Raw genomic sequence first — 7,500 nt, forward strand, 5'->3', positions numbered from 1 at the left:
ATATTCTATACCTCTATTTCCTATCTTTTGTCCTGTACCCGAATCATATCTTTGGTCACAACTTTCCAAACAAAGGAGAGCTTTAACTGAAGCAAGATAATTATTATTAACAATGTCTAGTTTCTCCCTTTCCCCCTCCCCCATCCCCACTATCGTCACACTAAAAACGAAGATTATTCAGACTTGACAATCGGTCGACCATCATCAGTGACAGTCGCTATTTTCGAGACCGACCGAACAGATCTTCTCGATGTAACTATCATCTCGTCTCTGTGTTATACATTGAAAGTGCTCTGTGTAATTTCGTCAGTACTGAAGTAATCGCAGGAAATGACATCTTTTATCTTAGATTTGCCAATAATGGATCAAAACGTTTATGTGAATTCAATCGCTCAACGGATTACTAAGATTTCTATTCTATTTGTTTTGTGATGTGAGAATGAGAAAAAGAGAGAGAGAGAGAGAGAGAGAGAGAGAACGATAACGTATCGTAATGTAACCTTTGGAAATAGACAAGTTGGATCAACGACAAAAGGGTTAAAGACTCCATTCGCTCTGTCAGCACTAACTCCGTGTCCTCCCTCGATCGTCTCGGATAATCAGGATGCGAGCAATCGACCCACGCGTTCGAAGGGACGCGCAAACGAACCAAATTTCGTTTGTTCATTTTATTTTAATACCGACCAAGTAATAAAACCATGCACGACGAGTTACTCCTCCTCCTCTTACCATGTTCACTTAAGAGATACGTACGTATAACCATATTTAAATTTCTTCTTCAATCTCTCAATTTGCTCGAACAAATAATATATATATATATATATATATATATATATATATATATAATAATTGATTCATCGTTATTATATATCTACGTAACTTAAAATTTACTTTAGATAATATCATTGGGAACGTCGTAAAAATGACGAAATAAAAAGAAAAGATGAAAAAAAAAAATAAATAAACAAAATAAACAGAAACAAAAATTAAACGAATTCATCCTTATAATGAGAAAATACAGAAATCGTGGTATACTTAGCACATATTGTAGCCGTTCATTAAGTAGATTAAATCCATTAATCCGTCGTCTTATAAGAGGTCGGTGCGATAGTAAGAGGCAACATATATATATATATATATATATATATATATAAAGAGAGAGAGAGAGAGAGAGAGAGAGAAGTAAAGAGAGAAAGAGATAGAAAGAGATAGAAAGAGATAGAAAGAGATAGAGAGAACTTTCGTAGGATAGCACGAAGCTGTTAGAAGGTATATAGTCAGAAAGAGAAGGATAGGTAGGTAGGTAGATAGATAGATAGATAGATACATAGATACATACATAGATGGATAGAGAGAGAGAGAGAGAAAGAGAGTAACTGGTCTGGGTCGGGATAAGAGAGTAGCACGAACGATCGGGATTACGGCGCATGGGTTGTTCGCCTTCCTAATATAGCTGTATTATATGCTATATTTTCTCTACGTCTACTATACGTTAACCGGATATAGTAGGAACTAATACGAATGGCAAAGTTTACCTTGGTGAACTCGCACGAGCGAATCGGAATCGTTGTTTTCCTTTTCCAGATAGTACTCAAACTCTGTGTGTGTTTTTCATCGTGAAATTTGGCACGGCCATACCTTTTTATTCTTTCATATTTACGTATACGTATGTGTGGTTCTACGTTTGTGTTTTTATATATACGATAGTCCATGAATCAGTTCATGAAAAATGTATTTTTATATGTAAACAGATTTAATTTACAAATGTTAAGTCGTAAGGATGATATCTAATATATAAATATATATATATATTAAAAAAAAAAAAAAAAAAAAAAAAAAAAAACAATAATAATAATAAAAAAAGAATAACTGCGACATATTACTCCATCCACGTTAATCGATCATAGTTCATTTTCAATGAACGAAACGAAATCTATTATTAAATGTTATCTTTACGGATCGACAATTTGTATTCTTCTTTGAAATTAAACCTGTTTTACTGTGATAATAAATTTTTATCGAGTTACTTATTGGCCACCTTGTATATACGTAAACATGGACGTATATGTACATACATATGTACATTCGAAGGAGAAAAATTCACGAGATGTCGATGTTCCATACCGTGAAATTTTTCTTCGAAGTAGAAAAAGTCTCGGTCTGATGTTACCAACACATCATAATTATATATATATATATATATATATATATATATATATAAAACGTATATATATAAAACGTATATATATATATATATATATATATACGTTTTTTTATTATATATATCCAAGAGATATATAATAAATTCTCATCCACCCCTATGGGAGAAGAGAAGCTTCTTGCCGGCCTAGCGACTTTCCTTTGGTGTTTAATTAACCCGAGTTACCTTGCTTTATATCCATCATCGAAATTCCGTTGATACGAGATGAGCCTTTAGCTTTACTCTTTCGCATTTACACTAACGTTGGGTCTTTATTTTCATTAGATTTAAAGGTGAATAATTAAAGGGATTAAACGAATGAAACTTTCCGGCTTAACTAACTCTTAAACAAAATACTTTTAATTGGAGGTAAACGGATTGAAGAAAAAAAAACAAAGAAAAAAAAAATAAATAAAAAGAAAAAAAACAGGAAAGAAACGAAAAATTGAGTAAATTTCCATTATGACGTTTCGTTGTTTCGTTTATAAAATAGACGAATTTTGTGATTACTTTTCACTTGACGTTAAACAAATTAAAAGTATTAATTGTATTAATCGCGAATCAGTGAATAAAGCATCGAAATGATCCGACCATCTAACGTGCCAACTAATCGCAAGTAGAAAATCATTGATTTTAGTCGAACATACGGATATGCTAAGACTTAAGGAAATACTCTTTAAGTACTTATAATATGTATATATGTCTTTTTAAAATTTCTTAAGCTTTTTTCTTCCCCCCACCCCTTTCCTTTTGTAACTTGTACTTATTTTTTTTCCTTTTCTTTTTCTTTTTATTCTTCCTCCGTTTTCTTCTCTCGATCATTCTATTTCTCTTTTTGATTATATCGAAACAATTCAAATGAAATTATTTACAATAGGTTAAATCGTCAATGATATTAATACTCTTACGATTCGAATCAATTCACGAATATCATCATATAGATCCTATCTTCGAAAATATTCGAAAGCTCTATAGAACATATGGATGGTTGATTAGATGATACCGTTGTCGTTGATGAACCTACTCCGTTGAATACATGAATACGCGATACTAACTTTCAAAGTGAAACGGATCCGTTTGCGTTATATTCCATTAGAGGGAGTAAACGAACGAGTAACGAGTTTTCCAAATTCCTTCAAATGAATCACTATTACTATAATGATAATAATATTACGATGGCCTGTATAAAAAAAAAAAATATATATATATATATGTATATTCGAAGGAGATTTACAAAAGGGACAAAAAATACAAAATGAAAATCAAAAAGAATAAAATATATCTTTGTCGTAGGGGTCGATAATGATCCCCTCGGATTTCATGCGATTTCAATAAAAATTCATGGGATGCATATTGGACAATAGGATTTGTAAAAATGTACGAACGTCCATTTCTAAAGAAGAAGAAAAAAAAGAAAAAAGAAAAAGAAAAAGAAAAAAGGAAGAAAGAAACAGTTTTTAAAAATACAACGTCATACTTTATACAACACACTAATCTCGCTCAATGTCTATTCAAACATTCAAAACATTCTCTTTACTCGTCCTATTTAAAAAAAAGAAAAGAGAGAAAAAAATAAAAAAAGAAAGAAAAAGTTATTCGATTTTGAATATTTATCTGACCCACTCTCTAGTATCTACAGATACATTGTATTTTTTATGTTTCATAATACGACTAGAAACGAAAATCAATTTAATCGTAATGCGATTGGAATAAGCCAGGAAATCATAATAATTTTTTTGATTGATATTAATTCGTATCGATATTATTTTGTCAATGAAAAGTTCAAAAAAAAAAAAAATAATAAAAAAGAAAAGAAACACGTAAATAACTATTTTTATCAACACAAATACTTAAATCAGATTCATTTTGAAAGATATATTTTTTTATCTAAAGAAAATCCTCTCGTCTCTCTTAGAACACAAATCCTGTGATATTAATTAAGAAAACTTTGAAAGATTTCACACACACACGCGCGCACACACACACATGCATAAATAGTTTGTTCGGTTTATTTACTTAATACCTTTTCTTAATGAAATCTTCTATCATATTCTTTCGCGCGTTAGAAAGTTAATAAAACATTTCACATAGATATTATATCCACTGCAGAAATTCACAATCCGACTCTTAAACTTTTTAATTCGTTCATCCGTTGTAATTATTATAATTTGATTTTCTTAAAATAAATAGAAGAAAATTTAATCAAATACGAAAACTTGTAATATGGACATAAGCTATTTCAGAATACACGAAATGCATTTATCAAAGTGTTAATAAAGCAGAGAACAATTATTCATTCATTGCAGTTTATCCGATAGGAACTTATTTAAACGTATTTTAAAAACGACTTTTTAAAAAATAACGTGTAAAATATATTTTTACGTTTAATCGTTAATTCGCGGGAAATAATTATATACGTAATAAAGAAGACAAATGTATTATCTATATCTGTACACTATAATGGGTGATTCAATAAATACATATAAATATTTCATAGAATTAATTTACAGACCAACAGACGTATAAACATACATAAACAGGATATATTTTCATATAACATTTTTGTTTTACTTATGTATGCATATACGATCTGTTGATTTAGTCTCTGAAGAATTGACATGCATTTATGAATCATCCTTTATATACTATACAGATATATATGAGTATATGTATATATGTATATATATGTGTGCGTCACATATATATATATATATATATATATATATATATATATATAAGAGCGCACACTGTGTACTTTTACCCCTTCTATCTTTGTACTTCTGATTGGCCATCACTTTATCACCGTCGTCCATCTACAATAACTTCGACCTGGATATCACTTTTACGTCAATGCCTTTAACGCTCGACATAGAATCGGACCTGCTTATGAGAGGATCATTTGTGAAGTAAATTTTATCTGGAGAAAGAAAAGAAAAAAGAAAGAAGAAAAAGCAAAAAAAAATAAAGAAAAAGTAAAATGAGAAAAAGGAAAAAAGGAAAATAGAAGATAACAAAAAATTGTTTTCTTCCTTTCCGTATTTTCCACGTGATTACGTTTTCGAAAATGATTCGCTTTGATGTATACGATTTCATAAGAGAAAAATTAAAAGGCCAGATAAAAAGAGAAATGAGAAGACGACGACGAAAGAAAGAAAGAGAGATAAAAAAGGAGAGAGAGAGAGAGAGACAGAGAGAGAGAGAGAGAGAGAGAAGACGAGAGAGGTATAAAATAATTAAGAAAAAATAAAAAGAAAACAAAAAAAGAAAACAGGCATAAGCATACGTTGGCGATCATTATCATCCGCTCTATTACAAAAGTTATCACAAACCATAAATGGCCGACACGAGAGTATCGAGGAGCCTTTTATTATTTAAATATTTAACAGTAAATATAATTACGCCATCGGGAGTATAATAAAGATTAACAATGAAAAATCTTTAAAATAAAAGATCGTTATAACAACATGAGAGTTCAATATATCGCAGATTCATTCTTTTTTTTTTTTGCGTTTTTCGTCTGTATATATATATATATATATATATATATATATATACATATATATATATATATATGTGGCCATGTCGAAGATACTTTTTCAAAAGTAACTTACACAACCGTTTTCGCCTGCACTTTCGCAAAACCGCTTGTCGCTTAGATATCCTGAATGCTAATAGGCGCGTCGTGTGTATCGATTACTAGCTGCGTTATTTTTTTTTTTGTCGTTTCTTTATTTATTTATTCCTTTTTTTCTTTTTTCTTTTCCTTTTTTCTCCTTTTTTTTTTTTTCTTTTTTTCTTTAATCACCTTTAGTACTGCGAAGCAAAATCTTCTTCCTTCCGCCGTCCCAATCCCGCGTAAGGTCGGTCCCCTTTCTAACAAATTTTTAAACTCGCTTAATGGATAGTCAATTTCGACGAATTGACAACTATTCCGATACCTATAAGTTTTTCACGAATATCGAGAAAGGTATTCGTGAAAACATTTTTCCTCTTTCATTCTCTTTTTTTTTCCCCTCCTATCTATCTCCCTTAAAATATCATCCATTATTAAAGGCGAGACTATCGAAATGTTTCATTCCCCCGCGTTATCCTCCTTTTACATGTGGAATAATAATTTGACCTTACTGATGGTTCGTCGCATCTTGTCTCTCTTCTAATAAGTCAGAAAAATAGAGTTTGTATTAGCGTTATTATAAAGTCCTTTAGAAAACGGCGAGCCAGGGCCTTTCTCTCTCTCTCTCTCTCTCTCCCTCTCTCTCTCTTCCTCTTTCTCCGTCTTCCTCCTTTTTATTTTTCATATTTGCTTTTTCCTTTTTACTTTTTTCTTTTTTTTTTTTTTTTAATTTTCTCTTTATTCATTCATTTATTATCCTTTGTAACTCTTAACTTTTTACCTTCCACTCTTGCCCGTTTCTTTTCTTTTTTTTCCTCATTTCTCTCTCTCTCTCTCTTTCTCTCTCTCTCTCTCTCTCTCTCTTGGCCACGAAAAAAACGCCGCACACCCACACACACTTTATTACGATATAATAAATGATACAATATACTGCAAATACGTATATAGTATATTGTACATGTTAATTATTGTGTCGTACAAAGTCCAAGTAACGTACCCTGAGGTATTGCTTCATATATATATATATATATATATATATATATATATATATATATATATATATACATATATATATACATACATATATAGGGGAGGTTGAGAATTTACGGAATCACTTATCATCGTTTCTCTCTTAGTAGTTTATGTGACACTATTGCGTTAAGCAGCTTCCGAGCATTCATCCTCTCTATCTATCTTTCATTTTGTTTTATTTTCTCATTCTTTCGTTCTCTCTCTCTCTCTCTCTCTCTCTCTCTCTCTCTCTCTCTCTCTCTCTCTCTACATATACTATATATTTCCTTATGCAATCCGCATAACGTATTTTTTTTTAATGCATATGTAGGCGAGAACATCGCATAACGAACTCGTATATTCATTATATTAACACGTTTCTTTTGTTTTTCTTTCTTTCCCTTTTTTTCATTCCCTTTCTCTTTTTCATTTATTCCCCCTCTCTCCCTCTCTCTCTCTCTCTCCTTTTTTCTTCCTCTTCTATATTAGCATATTAATTTATTATAAATTCGTTTTAACGCGGACGTAATAGCCGTCCTCCAATTCGCGAAGTTTTCTCTTTCCCCTCCCCACCTCTTATCACGATCTCTCGATTAGGAAGAAAAGCTAACGTGTTTGTAATAATAAAATGTTACTCGCGATATATATGCATACATATTGTACATACGTATTTCAA

The 7,500-nt window shown here is 30.9% G+C and overlaps 1 protein-coding gene across 1 annotated transcript in view; it reads right to left on the reverse strand.

Moving 5' to 3' along the window:
• Window positions 1-536, reverse strand: part of LOC118447234 (cubilin) — a 20,215-nt gene extending 19,679 nt beyond the window's left edge. Inside the window, exon 1 of the mRNA XM_085656668.1 lies at window positions 12-536. The gene's annotated coding sequence lies outside the window, so the exon portion shown is untranslated. The remainder of the gene's footprint in view (window positions 1-11) is intronic.
• Window positions 537-7,500: the final 6,964 nt, after the last annotated feature.

This window comes from Vespa mandarinia, chromosome 4 (genome assembly GCF_050613455.1).
Source record: "Vespa mandarinia isolate Hongniang chromosome 4, ASM5061345v1, whole genome shotgun sequence".
In the NCBI taxonomy this organism is placed as follows: Eukaryota; Metazoa; Arthropoda; class Insecta; order Hymenoptera; family Vespidae; genus Vespa; species Vespa mandarinia.